Source organism: Ovis aries, chromosome 7, assembly GCF_016772045.2.
Source record: "Ovis aries strain OAR_USU_Benz2616 breed Rambouillet chromosome 7, ARS-UI_Ramb_v3.0, whole genome shotgun sequence".
NCBI classification, from domain to species: domain Eukaryota; kingdom Metazoa; phylum Chordata; class Mammalia; order Artiodactyla; family Bovidae; genus Ovis; species Ovis aries.
Window position 1 is genome coordinate 75,478,048 of NC_056060.1, and position 14,229 is coordinate 75,492,276.

General features: G+C 44.0%; 1 long non-coding RNA gene across 3 annotated transcripts in view; it reads right to left on the minus strand.

Annotated features, from left to right (window-relative positions):
* LOC121819991 (uncharacterized) overlaps positions 1–14,229 on the minus strand; it is an 88,889-nt gene that overhangs the window by 20,347 nt on the left and 54,313 nt on the right. The window contains exon 3 of one of the 3 annotated variants that reach the window (XR_009601265.1): positions 9,678–9,761. This is a non-coding gene — a long non-coding RNA (uncharacterized LOC121819991). Of the gene's footprint in view, positions 1–4,314; positions 4,691–9,677; positions 9,924–14,229 lie in introns of those variants that run through there. The other 2 variants (XR_009601266.1, XR_006060414.2) reach the window with 2 other exon arrangements.

Below are 14,229 nucleotides of genomic sequence, written 5' to 3' on the forward strand. Positions count from 1 at the left end.
CAAGGTCAGACAAACCTGGAAGCAACATTAGGGCCATCATTTCAATTACATCCAGATTTTAAACCTAATATGAGCCGAAGTTTTGTTTATTTTGTTCACTGCCATATGGTGAACATCTAGAGCAGGGCCTGGCATATAACAGACATTCAGTAAATGTTTGTTGAGTGAATTTGTTGACTAAATTCTAATCCTCTTTGGAGACACTGCGGTGAACTGGGAGAGCCCTGACTTTAGAATCAAATAGACTTGGGTTCAGATATCACAAGCTATGTGACCCCTTGTAAGTTATTCTCTTTAGCTTCATCCTTCCTCATTGATAAATGTAGCTAATACTGCCTACCTCTTAGTTATGAGAGTGAAATGTGTTCATTCATTTCATATAGTCAATATACTGTAGCTTTGTGTGACTTCTGTCCTTATCAGAGAAATTCCTGGAAATTCAGCTGTTTTTCAGTGTTCCCCTCAAACATTCCAGAGTCTTCAGGGGTACCTAAGGAGCACTCACTAGTAAGTCTTCCTGGCTATAACATCTCACACATCTCTTAGATTTCCCACCAGGTTTCTCCGCCTCTGATCTGATGCCTTTGTCTGATGCTGAGCTCTCCATGGCCATTTTGCAGTGCCCACCACTGTAGAGTGTTTAATATATGACCTGATGCACTGCCTCCTACTGGAAGCCAGTGATGTCAACACTGAGTCAACAACACTGAGGCCACTGCTCCTGCCACCCTCTGAAGCTTCCATCAAAGGCACCGCCATTGCCCATTAAAGTCACTGTGTACTTTGCTAGGCCACCTCACTGGGCTGTTGCTTCCTAGCATAAGAATCCACCTGCTTGAAGCAGGACGCATTCTTAGGCTGGTCCTGTCCACTGGTCCCTACTGGCTCTGCAGATTGAGGAGTGTTCTTGATTCATACTCCTTTATGAACACTCAAGATCCCAGTTTAACATAGATTTTAACATAGTTTAACACTATGTCCCAATAGTGTTCTTGGTGTACCCCAGTACCTCACAGAAATTTTCTGCGACTGTGCCTATTTCAGCCCTCCACCACCCCACCCCATCTTCAGACTTAGTCATATCCATAGGGTGCTGGGTGAGGAACAATCTAAGAAGCATTCACCAGCTGTTACTCAAAACCACTCCATCCCCCACAAGTCATCTGTGGCGGCTTGTATCTACCAGTTTCTTTCTCTTTTAGAAAGACTCCTTCCTTTTGTGGTTCCTGGGTTCCTCAGACAGGTTCTTGACAGGCCTCTCTACTGGCCTGTCTCTAGACCAGCTCTGACATGTCTGAGCCCCAGCATAAATATGGCTGTCTCCAGACTAAAAGAAAGAAAGCTGAGTGGCAAATAATTGATGTTTTCAAAATGTGCTGCTGGAGAAGATTCTTGAGGGTCCCTTGGACAGCAAGATCAAGCTAGTCAATCTTAAAGGAAATCAACCCTGAATATTCATTGGAAAGACTGATGTTGAAGCTGAAGCTCCAATACTTTGTCCACCTGATGTGACGAGCCAACACATTGTAAAAGACCCTGATGCTGGGAAAGATTGAGGGCAGGAGGAGCAAGGGGATGACAGGATGAGATGGCATTACCAACTCAATGGATAGGAGTTTGAGCAAACTCCAGGAGATGGTGAGGGACAGGCAAGCCTGGCATGGCGTGGTCTAACGGGTCACAAAGAGTCAGACACGACTGAGTAACTGAACAAACAACAACCAGCCCAGATCCTCACCACTTTAAAAAGGGGATAAATGAACCATAAAGGTCAAAAGCATAACTTTCTTGGGACTGTCAGAGATGATCAACAGAATGTTAATACTGAAATTTCAAAATAAAGACTTTGATAAACTTTAGAAAAGCATTGATTGAGATGGTTTGATAAAAAAAGCGAGGTCCAAAGTCCTAACTTTAAATAGATGGGTGAAATCGCACCAAAACCAGTAACAAGGAAGTTATTTGTACAGCTGGCCTCAGTGATCTGCAAAATCTGAAGAAGTTGGGAAACTCAGAAGACTGGGAAGAAACCTCTTTTGGGGCTGTTTGAAGGCTATCACAGTGCTAAGAGCTTTTCATATGCTCTTATCTTAACCCTGTGTTACTGGAAAAAACCAGCCACCCACACCCATTCCCTCTCCCCTACTCACCAGATAAGACCTGGGAGGAAAAGAGCCGTGTTTCTCAGAGTGAGTATAATCTGGGGCCCTCACAAGTACAGCAGGGGACTTTAAAACTTTGACAGAAGTCTTGGACATGTTAAGGGAGAGCAGCATTTGCAAGCAGGGACTGGAGAGACATGAACTGCTTGTATAAGACCATCGGAAGAATCTGTTTTTCCTCTAGAGGATGGAAGCAGAGAAGAAAAAGCAAAGAAGAGAAAGACAGACTGAGAGGAATTCATTTTGGGGGGTATGTTTGAGTGGATATAAATCCCTCTGTGTGCTATGCTAAGGCCTTAGATGAGTGAATTTTCACTGAAATTAAGGAAATGGCTGAGCTCCACAACTAGATTGGCATGACACAGTTCCGAGATAGTATTTGAAGAATGATAAAAAGCTATTCCAGAATTCAGATAACACCCGGGACGTGGGAGCTCACAGAGAGACCATTCACACCCCCAGAAATCCTTCTCAGGAAGAGCATGGGACTGTCTATACCTGAGCGATGGGTGTCTGACTATGTGTGTGCTCAGTCATGTCCTACTCTTTGAGACCCCATGGACTGCAGCCCGCCAGGCTCCTCTGTCCATGGGATTTCCCAGACAAGAATACTGGAGTCGGTTGCCATGCCCTCTCCCAGGGGATCTTCCCAACCCAGGGATCAAACCTGCATCTCCTGCATTGCAGACAGATTCTTTACAGCTGAGCCACTGGGGAAGCCTGCATCTGACTATATATTAGCTAAAAATTAAGGACCAGGAAGGCCCTCTGACTGACCTCTGTTTATACCTGTAACCACACAGTTTATAAGATTTTTGAATTGTTTGTCATTTTCTATCCAATTTGTAAATATTTTCAATGTCATTAAAATCTCTTCAGAGACATATTTTTAAAAATTTTGCACAATATGGGTGCATCTTAATTTTCTTAACTGCAAAATTGAGCATTCTCGCTGTTTCCAGCTTTGTGTTTTGTGAATAAATTTTTACTGAGCAGCAGTTTAACTGATACCAACTAGGGTTCTTGGCCTTCCCCAATCAAAAGAAATTGACTAGCAGACAGACAGGAAATTCAGGCAAGGCTTTACTGGAGCTCCCAAGGCCACGGAGGGGAGCAAAAACAAGTAAGAGGTTCCCTTGGTTGCCCTGAGCTACCAGGTCGTGGGGTGTGGGGAAGTTGGTTCCTTATACGGGGTGAGGTAGGGGAATGTCCAGGGGCTGGACTGGAGGGGTGGCTTATGTGTCTTGCCCACCCCTTTGGTGGAGCTGTGTGCAAGGGGCATATATAGTATGCTGCCTTTGCTCTTAACACCCTGTTTTTTGCCCTGGCTCTTCAGAAGTGGCAGTTGGGTTTTTTGGTCTTTTTGTCCATAATTTGCCCCAACTGCACATGCATGCAGTTATTTTTAGTCCCTTATAAATCCTTTTTTTTTTTTTGCTCAAGGAGATGTTTATTCTGGTGCAAGCATTGCTGTGAAGGGTTCCAGGTCCCAGCCTATCTCATAACCATTCGGAAATGAAGTTAGGTGATCTAGATGAACTAGCAGTCTCAAATTTAATCTCTCTTGAAGCCTGACTATACAAATGAACAGTGTCCAGACCATATATGAAAACTGAATTCTGACCCACAACCTCTGCAGTAACCAGCCCAGGAAGCCAAACTGTAACCTCTGTAGCCATCAGCCCATAATAGCTAACTTCCCCTTTGCCCATTTTGCCTCTGCGTCCAAGTCAGAACCAGCCAGAGAAAGTCAAATATGTTCTCCAAAACAACCTCATAGGGTGCTCTGCCTCTAGGCAGTCTGCCTTCAGCTTCTTCATGCCAGCCATCTCCAAACGGAGCCTGGAACCCTTCCCTATTTTTCACCATGACGTTTTCTGTACCTGTCTTTGTCTCTGCCAAAAGCAAGTGATGCTGGCTGAGTGCTTTACCACAAGCAAGCTCGGCAAAAACAGCCTCTGCATGTTCTCCTGTGGGTGGTCTTCTTTTCTGCCCATACTCTCCTTGAATTAACCTGATGGACACTGATCCCAAAGGAATGTCATAGGCAAAAACATTGCATCACAGTTTTTTCCACCATGAGCCACTGGAAAATACTGGCTATTTCTAGAAGGGCCTCTAAAAGACAAACCCCTCCACACCCCGTGCACACCTATCAGACAGAAGGTCCTGGGCTCCGTGTCTTCCTTGGCCGCTTGGTGCCTATGGACACATAGCAGCAGCAGCAGCAGGAAGCCAGAGAACACAAATCAGCCGCCGAGTTCAAGCTGCTCCAGCCCGTCACACTGCCACGTCGCCAGCCCATGGTGCTGTGCCAGTTACCACCACATGTACCAAAGTCACTTTTCAAAACACGGTCAAAAAAACTGCAGCAGGGCCATCCAGGCGTTAAAACACTCAGGCGCAATTGTCAAAGCAAAGACTTCTGTGCCAATAAGTAGGAGTCTGGGCTACATCCAGTTAAGAAATCACCTGGATGACAGCCTGAAGTTTAACTGTTTGTGGGCAGACTGGCTCATCACCACTTCTACTAAAGAGAGGGCGAAGGGCATGAGGTGGGAGGGACCAGGCATGAGATTCAGTCAGATGAACCTGGGGTGGTTTTCTGTATTGTGGTCCCTGGGCAGCCCCGACTGTGGGGGCTGTGGGTGATGCTGTCCACTCAGGTCATCTGAGGCAGGTGTAGGTGCTCCACTTAGTTTCTTAAGCCTCTTGCCCAATTCCCCAGAACCGCTGGGAAACTGGTGAATGTTTCCTGACAGCCTACTGTGTGTCTAGCACTGAGGTTCCTTTATGGTTGTCCTTGGAAGAGACAGAACAAAAGCTCCACCTTTATCTTCTCAGAGCTCTTTCTCTAGGGGTGTTATCAGAGCCACTCTAGGTGTAGATATCCTGGGATCCATGGAAAATTCTGAAGAGCTTCTCACTAGCCCCACATTCTGAGAAACAGCATGGATGACATTTGAATAGGCTTCTAAAATCTACCGGGGCTTCCCAGAGGGCTCAGTGGTAAACACCCTGCCTACCAATGCCGGAGATGTAAAAGACATGGGTTTGATCCCTGGGTCGGGAAGATCCCCTGGAGGAGGGCACAGCAACCCACTCCAGTATTCTTGCCTGAAGAATCCCATGGAGAGAGGAGCCTGGAGAGCTATTATTAAGCACCATTTACCAAACCCACTTGGTTTAATCTCTGCAAACCTTCCAGGTCAGTACCATCTTATCATTATCCTTCTTCTGAGGCTCAGAGAGTTTAACTAACTTGTTTCTGATCACACAGCTAGGAAGGTAGACAGCGGGCTCTTCCGTCTGCAGACTCCACACTGGACACTTTTGGTGGGGGATATGGGAGGTGGGGGGTCTGGGGCTAGAGGTGGTGGATAGGATATCTACCTCTCACTAGAGTCTGAGGCTCTTGCTGTAAGCTTCCTGATACTGCAGAGGGTGGGGAGTTTAAGGCAGCCATGGGGTGGGGTTTACACCACTTACAGGGAGGCCCATGGCTAGAGACACACTCTGGGTTTACTTCAAGCCTCAGAAAAGGAGTGCTTAAGGGAAACATCTCTTCTGCTATTTTAATATGGGGGTGAAAAAAAAAAAAAGCAGTAAATACAAGGAGTTAGCTGGTTGCTGCGGAGAAGGCAATGGCAACCCACTCCAGTACTCTTGCCTGGAAAATCCCATGGGTGGAGGAGCCTGTTAGGCTGCAGTTCATGGGGTTGCGAAGAGTCAGACACAACTGAGCGACTTCACTTTCACTTTTCACCTTCATGCATTGGAGAAGGAAGTGGCAACCCACCCCAGTTTTCTTGCATGGAGAATCCCAGGGACAGGGGACCCTGGTGGGCTGCCATCTATGGGGTCACACAGTTGGACATGACCGAAGCGACTTAGCAGCAGCAGCAGCAACTGGTTGCTGGAATGGCCCGTAATGCACACTTTAACTGTAGAACTGGTCACTTCCTGGATGTAAAAGGAAGGTTTAAGAAAAAAGTGACCGAGAAGGCGCCCACTCCCAGCCACCAGCCCAGCCAGCTGCAGAGAGGAAAACAAATGAGCTTCTATAGATGGAATCCTTTGTTTGAATAGAGGTTAGCTGTGGCTTCTCTTTGTAACCTGGGGTGGGGAGTGGGGGTGGCTAACATTTTAATGCTTCCCTTGGGCAGTAATTAGGTGCCCCTGGAGGGATGGCCATTGTCAGGACCCCATAGGGGACCACTTAGAAGAAAGGTCACGACTCTAGAGAAATTAAGGGATCGAGTCAGAAAGGTAAGGGGCCTGTGGAGCTGGGAGAGAAGGGACATTTTCCCCACAAAGGGTTTCCCCTCCTGTCATCTTTCCATGTTGCGTGCAGGTAATAAGACCAAGTCATAAAGAAATCCCCCCTGCCAACTCCCAGCCAGCCAAAGTAGGAGTGCCCAGAGTGGCAGGCAGCTTGTGCACAGGGTCTGCGGGGACTGGCCTAGTGCAGAGGTGCCTGTGAAAGGGCAGGCCTTTTTCTCTACGCTTCCTGTCCACAGCACCATGACGCTCCAATGTGCTGAGTGCCTCTTGGAGGCTGGGAAGACAGAAGCCTCACCCAATTTGCTCCCCCTGTCCTTTGCCTCCCCCTCTGCCTCTGCACAACTTCCGCCCACCCGCTCCTCACACCTCAAGGGCCTCTCCCACAGGGAGGCACAGCAGAGACAGCACCTGCCTCTAGAGTGACTCTGTGATTTATCTCCTGTTGACTAAGTCACTCACTGGAGAAGGCAATGGCACCCCGCTCCAGTACTCTTGCCTGGAAACGCCCATGGACGGAGGAGCCTGGTAGGCTGCAGTCCATGGGGTCGCTAAGAGTCGGACACGACTGAGCGACTTCACTTTCACTTTTCACTTTCATGCATTGGAAAAGGCAACGGCAACCCACTCCAGTGTTCTTGCCTGGAGAATCCCAGGGACGGGGAAGCCTGGTGGGCTGCCGTCTATGGGGTTGCACAGAGTCAGACACGACTGAAGCGACTTAGCAGCAGCAGACTAAGTCACTCAGGGCACTAAACTCCCTCCTGGCCTGGGAGCAAGTGAGAGCAAGGAGTTAGAAGTGGAGAAAGCCATTCTTCTGTCTCTCTTCTTCTCTGGACCTGTCCTCTGCTAGCACCCTTGAGCAGATAGTTCCCCATGAATGGCAGGGCCCTGCCGGTCAGTGACTTTGCCTGTGAAGCCGGTCTCAGGGCACTGGGTGGTGTGGGGGCAATGGGGATCCATTGGGGATCACAGATGGGGAAGGAGATTTCAGCGCCGTGGTTACGGGGCCAGGCCATGTGCTTCAGAGATTGCACAGAGAGAGGGGGACACAGGATGCATGAACTAGGAGGACCGAAGTTTGGCCTGAAGACCTTTGAAGTCTTTGTGAAGAAAATAGAAGACACATATGGCAAATCCACAGTAAACTCAGATTTTAAAGAGTTCAAAATGAGCCTTGGGTTTTGCAAGAGGCAAGACTTGGATACAGCTTTAGGGCAGATGGTTACTTAGTTCTGGGAAAACCAATGTAATGGCCCATTTAATTATGCAAATGTGGGGATACAGTAGCTGGAAGCGAAAAGGGCTCTGGGTGGTAAAGTGAACAAGTGTATCTATGTTGGAGTCTGATACAGGTCTCTGCTATGCTTTCTTAGAAAAACTGGATATGTTGAGAATTTGGCCTATGCCAGGCTGATGCTCCATTGAGCTTGCTTATGTTTCCATATAGCTCATCATAGATGATGGACCTGCTTTTGCTGGGGCTTTATTGGTACCCTGGGCACAAGCAACAGAGAGTCAGGGAGACTCTGCTAGGGGCGCAACCATATAGGCTGTTCTGGCGCCTCCAGGAGAGATGCCCTTAGCCAGGACATTAGCATCCCCATATGGACGCCCTTGGCAATGAGGAGGCCCATTTGAGGGGCCTCCCTAGTGTCAAACATTCACTGCACTGGGCTCTGGAGTTCTCACCCTGAGTCTATGTCCTATAATAGGTCAGTGACTAGAATTCAGAGACTCTATGTATTTGAATTAGAAAAAAATTAAAAAAATTTTTTTACTAATTTCTGAATGAAATGTAGCATTTCACTCTGTAATGATGTAGGCAATAAACTGCAATAGTATTAGAAGAGCTTGTAATGTTGTCACTGATAAAAGTCATGTATATTTTCATCACTTTGCTGTCGTTGCTGTTATATTGAAGTCTTTTTTATGCTCATCATTGCTTCAAAATTACAGTAACTATTAGCTCTGCCACTCGAACCTGGCAGGATTGAACTAACCTTCTAGTTGGGATCAGGTAATAGAATTATTTGTAGGTAGCTTGTACTAGATCAGACTGAATCCTGGGCTTAGGCCATCCTGAAGAGCATCAGCTATTGAACCATTTAGACCAATGTAAAAGTACCTATAAGTATTTCTAGCCAATGCACCTTCCTTGGACACAACTCATTTTACCTGTGAAGACTAATATCTAGCATTTACTGTGCTAACTACAAGCCCTCCACTGTTAATGTAGATAAAGGTAGCTGAAGTTTTGTGGTGTCCTCTTCTTGTTAGAGTCTTTTTTGCTTAGAGTTCTGCAGAGAGTCTTTTTCACAGATGTTATTCATCTTGGAAGAATGCCTCTCTTTCAGGGGACTACAAATGTTAATTAACTGCTCCTACGGTGTAGAAGACATATTTGTCATGTTAACTATGCTGAAATGTTTTAAATTAAATGATAACAATATAACAAATCAAGACTGATCCAGCAGTTTGGTAGGAATTGTAGGTTATCTGGCACCCAGTGAATACTTGAGTCAAACTTCTGGAATTTACAGTTGAAACCATCTGGGAGATAGCATCAGGTACATGGGCTCACATTCTATGAATCCCTTGGTCTTGGGTGGACTGCCTCCAGAGCAGGCTTGACAAACTCTATCATGTCAGGTCCTTAAAAAAAGAGTATCCTAAAAGCAGGAGACCACTGCTGCTTCCCCTTGTGCTTTTTTGGAAAGGAGCATATTATTGCATGGAAAGCAGATAAATGATGAGTGACTGTCTTATCTTGCTCGTAGCTCTATATTTCAAGTGTCCTTCTCCCAAAGGTGCCGAATCTAGCTAAAAATAGGCAAGACATTACCATCTTTGGTATCAGTTTCAAATGTAAAGAGGTTTAATGCCCATTAGCAACTAAAACTACGTTTTCTCCCCTTTGAAATTGAACTACATTTTGGCAGAAAGAAACAGTTATTTAAAGCCTTAGTATTATTAATTCAGGAAGGGACTACACAGAGCATTTATTCCAAGTTCCCCATTTTAACAGATGAGAAAATGAAGGCCAAGAATGATAACTTAATAGCTACATGGCAGGCCTGCTAACCAGTCTGAGATCTTCCTTTCACACAAAGATCTAGTCCCTACTGAGATGAAACAGTGGGAGATGATGAAATTGAATTTTGAGAGCAAGCCCGTGTCCAAACACTGGCAATAACCACTCAGAAAATGCAATGGAAAAAACATTTCACTTACAGCAGCAGCAGAGATGATAAAACTCTCTAATTAGATGTCTTCTTCATTTCACCCACGAAAATAAATTCTAGATGGATTAAAGATCTAAATATAAAGAAAAAAAAACAAAATGATGAAATTCTAGAAGAAAACATAAGAGAATATCTATTTCCCATGACATTTGGGTAGGAATGAATGATCTTCATAAGCAAGACACAGAATTCAAAATGTAAGTGAAAAGATCTACAGATACAACTGAAAAAAATTAAAAACCTCTGTAAACAAAGACAAATAAGAAACAGTAGATTAAGAGGAAATATTTGCAACATATATTATAAGTAAAAGATGAATATCCAGAATATATAAACCATTTTAACAAATAAATACAAAAAATAAATTAATTATATAAGAAAATGGACACAGGATATGAACTGGTCATTCACAAAAGAAATACAAATTGTCATGGAGCATATGAACAGATGGTTTTAGGCAAATGGATGTCAATTGTGGTTTTTGGACTGCAGTTGGTTTCAGAACCATCTGAACAAGAGTATTAAATCATAGGCAAGGGATAGTCTTCAGGGAAATGGGCTTTCCAGAAAGCTGGAAAGGTTTAGGCAGGCTGTAATTCAGGGAAACCTGGCCTTGTTAAATTTGTTTGTAGAACCAAGAGAGCTCAAGTTTGATAAACCTTTCCTTAGACAGAAATACGGCTTGTGTGTATAAAGGTGATGAAAACTCTGAGTAGAGAAAGGTTAAGGCATAATCAGACTTGAATTGTTTCACATCTGGCTTGATTCTCCTTGCAGGCATTCTGTGCCCCACCCTGAGGCCTGGGGGCCAGGGAGAGCTGTACTGAGACAGCCATGTTTGTTCCATGTGGCCACCCCACTGCTGACAAGATTTTATATCATTCTCCAATTAAATCCCGACCCTGATTTTTTTCTACATTGAGTGTGTGAGTGTTTGCGTTCCCTTCCCATCAACTGATAAATATCTGAAATGCAGCAATGTTTATCCTAATTAATCTAAAAAATGTAGATCAAAATATGATACATCTGTTTTTGTCTAACTGAACAGAACAAATTAAAATACCTGTGATATCCAGTGCTGACAAGAGGTGGGTTAAAGTTAGCTCCAACAAACTGTTGGTATGGAATGGAATGGAATTGTCGCTTCAATCATGTCCGACTCTTTAGGACCCCATGGACTATAGCCCACCAGGTTCCTCTGTCCATGAGGATTCTCCAGGCAAGAATATTGGAGAGGGTTGCCATGCCCTCCTCCAGGAGATCTGCCTGACCCAGGGGTTGAATCTCCATCTCTTACGTCTCCTGCATTGGTAGGCGAGTTCGTTACCATTAGCGCTACCTGGGAAGCCCAACTGTTGGTAAAGATATTATTAATAAAGCCATTTGGGGGTCAGTTTGGCAGTATCTCTTAAATATGGGATATATTTCCCTTTGACTTAGCAATTGTAGTTCAGGAACATGTGCTTATGCTTAAGCCACATGGGAAAAGATTTTACTGAAATGTTATTTTTATTGAAAATCAGAAGCAAAACGGCACGCATAAGAAGACAAATAAACTGGAACATGCTCATGCTTAGTTTATATTCTTCCAGAAACAGATCTTGTGACTGGGAGTCAAGTGTAAGTTGTCTGGGAAGTGTAAGTAGGGAACTGGGGAAGCGATGCAGGGAAGAGTAGATGACTAATGAAGGATGTGTTACTGAGCCAGTGAGCGACCAGCGTTTAATCCTTCAGGAAAACTCAGAAGGTAGTACAAAGCACATATCTCGGAATTATCCTAGCCAAGGGTCCAGGGGGCTGGGATATTTATACTGCTACAACTTTTAGTCATTGTTAAAGCTGTCTCTCAGAGGAACTTCAATTCCCAAGTACTTCCACTCAACCATCCATGGGCAAATTGGTTTCAGTGGCTGGAGGGAGCTATCCAACAAAGGTGGAGGTATTGGCCATTGGCAGTCAGGCTGTGGTGCGTGGAAATGATAAAGGTTTCCAAAAGGATATGAGTGGAGCATGGACAGTATTGGCCACATATGCTAACAAATGCAAAGAGGCCATTAAACAGAAAGAGACAAAGGAAGTAGCAAATATTGGACTGGCCAAAATGTTCATTTGAGTTTTTTCATAAGATGTTGCAAAAGTCCTGAACAAACTTTGTGGACAATCCAGTAAGTATATACTATGTTTTCACTTCTGTAATGAAAATACACATAACATAATTCACAGTGGTTACCTCTAGAGAGAACAGGGTAAAGAAAATGATGGATTTTAATTTTTTATTTTATTTCTGTCATTTGTTGTACAACAGGCCTATAGAACCATTTAAAATTAAAAGAACTAAGGGAAAGTTTAAGAAACACATTCATGAGAAAACAAGAAACAGGTGAAGAAACTGAAAAACACTATGAATTAGGACCAAAAAATACATCCACTAATTATTCACTCAACACATTTTTATTAAGTGCCTTCTATGTAGCAGGCTGCATATTAGATTGTTGTTGTTTAGTCACTAAGTCCTGTTAGACCCTTTCCTAACCTCAGGGACTGTAGCCTGCCAGCTCCTCTGTCCATGGGATTTCCCAGACAAGAATACTAAAGTGGGTTGCCATTTCCTTCTCCAGGGGATCTTCCCAACCCAGGGGTCGAACCTGTGTCTCCTGCATTGCAGGAGGATTCTTTACCACTGAGTCGCCAGGGAAGCCATGTATTAGATTAGATACTAAATAAAGCGGCCAGTAAAGACTCTGCCAACTGAAGTACTAAACTTGCTGATCCAGGAACCTCTCCTGAAATCTTGGTATTGGTGGAAAGTTAGTAATTTTTTTTTCCCTTGAAATATCCATCCCATCTCAAAGCTTCTGAAGCTAAATATTCATACTTTTGAGGGTTGTTTTTTTTTTTTTTTTTTTTTTAAGTTTTAAAGCAGGGAAAGCATAGAGCTTAGGAATACATGTGGATATGCTTTTAAATGTTGAAAACACTAATGTGTAGGGAATTCTGATTTTTTTTTCTTCCACATATATCCTGAACAGAAGTGAAGTGTTCATTGACAAATACACAAGATAGTGGCTCTTTCACCACCTGAGAATTGTCATTGTTTTTTCCAGGTACATGATTCTTGTGCTAAGTGGTTACGCTGTTGGGGTTAGCAAAGTCTTTTCTGGGAAAAAAAACCAGAACTGAATCTCCTTTCCCTGAAATCATAGATACTGACTCTGTGAAAAAGAAGAAGAATGTACATAGAAAGCCCATTTTAGCTCCCAAACACTGACCTCTACAACTTTTATGACTTCTTGTCTAAAGCCTTAAGAACTACTGAAGAGGTGGCATTGATGTAATCTGGGAGAATTGCTCCAAACTCTCTGCTTTCCAGCTTTCTTATTTCAAAGGCAGAATAGACATCTCTAGGCATGATAGAGGCCCAGAAGTAGCAAGCGAAAGCATGGCACAGAGCACACAGCAAGTGTTCCATTCGTTTGAGTTTCTGTCCTTCCCCACTGGTAAGACCTGTCTCCTCCGGCACCCACCCTAACCTTGTGAAAACCTGTATAAAAGTAGCTGGTGGATGAATATTGTTCCATCATCTGATGAGATCTCTGTGTCAGACAGACTCTAAGGTGACCTGTAGTGATTTCCAGTCTCCTGTGTCCCCACCTTTCTGTAATTCCCTGTTCCTGAGCCACAGGTAGAGCCTGTGAGTTGCAAAGGTCACAGGATGTCACTCCCTTGATTAGTTTACATTATATGGAAAAGTGGAGGGATTTGTAATTAAGTTCCAAAGTCAGTGTTTTTTTTTTTTTTTTAAGTTAATTTGTTGTTGTTTAGTCACTAAGTTGCGGCTGACTCTCTGTGGCTTTGTGGACTGCAGCAACACCAGGCTCTTCTGTCTTCCACTCTCTCCCACAGTTTGTTCAAATTCATGTTCATTAAGTCGGCGTTGCTATCTAACCATCTTATTATCCTCTGCCACCTCCTTCTGCTTTTGCCTTCAGTCTTTCCCAGCATCGGAATCTTTTCCAATGAATCGGCTTTTCAAGTCAGGTGGCCAAAGTATTGGAGATTCAGCTTCAGCATCAGTCCTTCCAGTGAATATTCAGGGTTGATTTCCTTTAGAATCGATTGGTTTGATATCCTTGCTGTGCAAGGGACTGTCAAGAGTTTCCTCCAGCACCACAATTTGAAAGCATCAGTTCTTCAGTGCTCAGTCTTCTTTATGGTCCAACTCTCACATCCATACATGACTACTGGAAAAACCATAGCTTTGACTATACGGACCTTTGTTGGCAAAGTGATGCATGTCTCTGTTTTTTTAATATGCTATCTAGGTTTGTCATAGTTTTCCTTCTAAGGAGCAAGTTATCTTTTAATTTCATAGCTACAGTCACTGTCTGCAGTGATTTTGAAGCCCAAGAAAATAAAATATGCCAATGTTTCCACTTTTTCCCATTCTATATGCTATGAGGTGATGGTACCAGATGCCATGATCGTAGCTTTTTGAATGTTGAGTTTCAAGCCAGCTTTTTCACTCTCTTCTTTCACCCTCA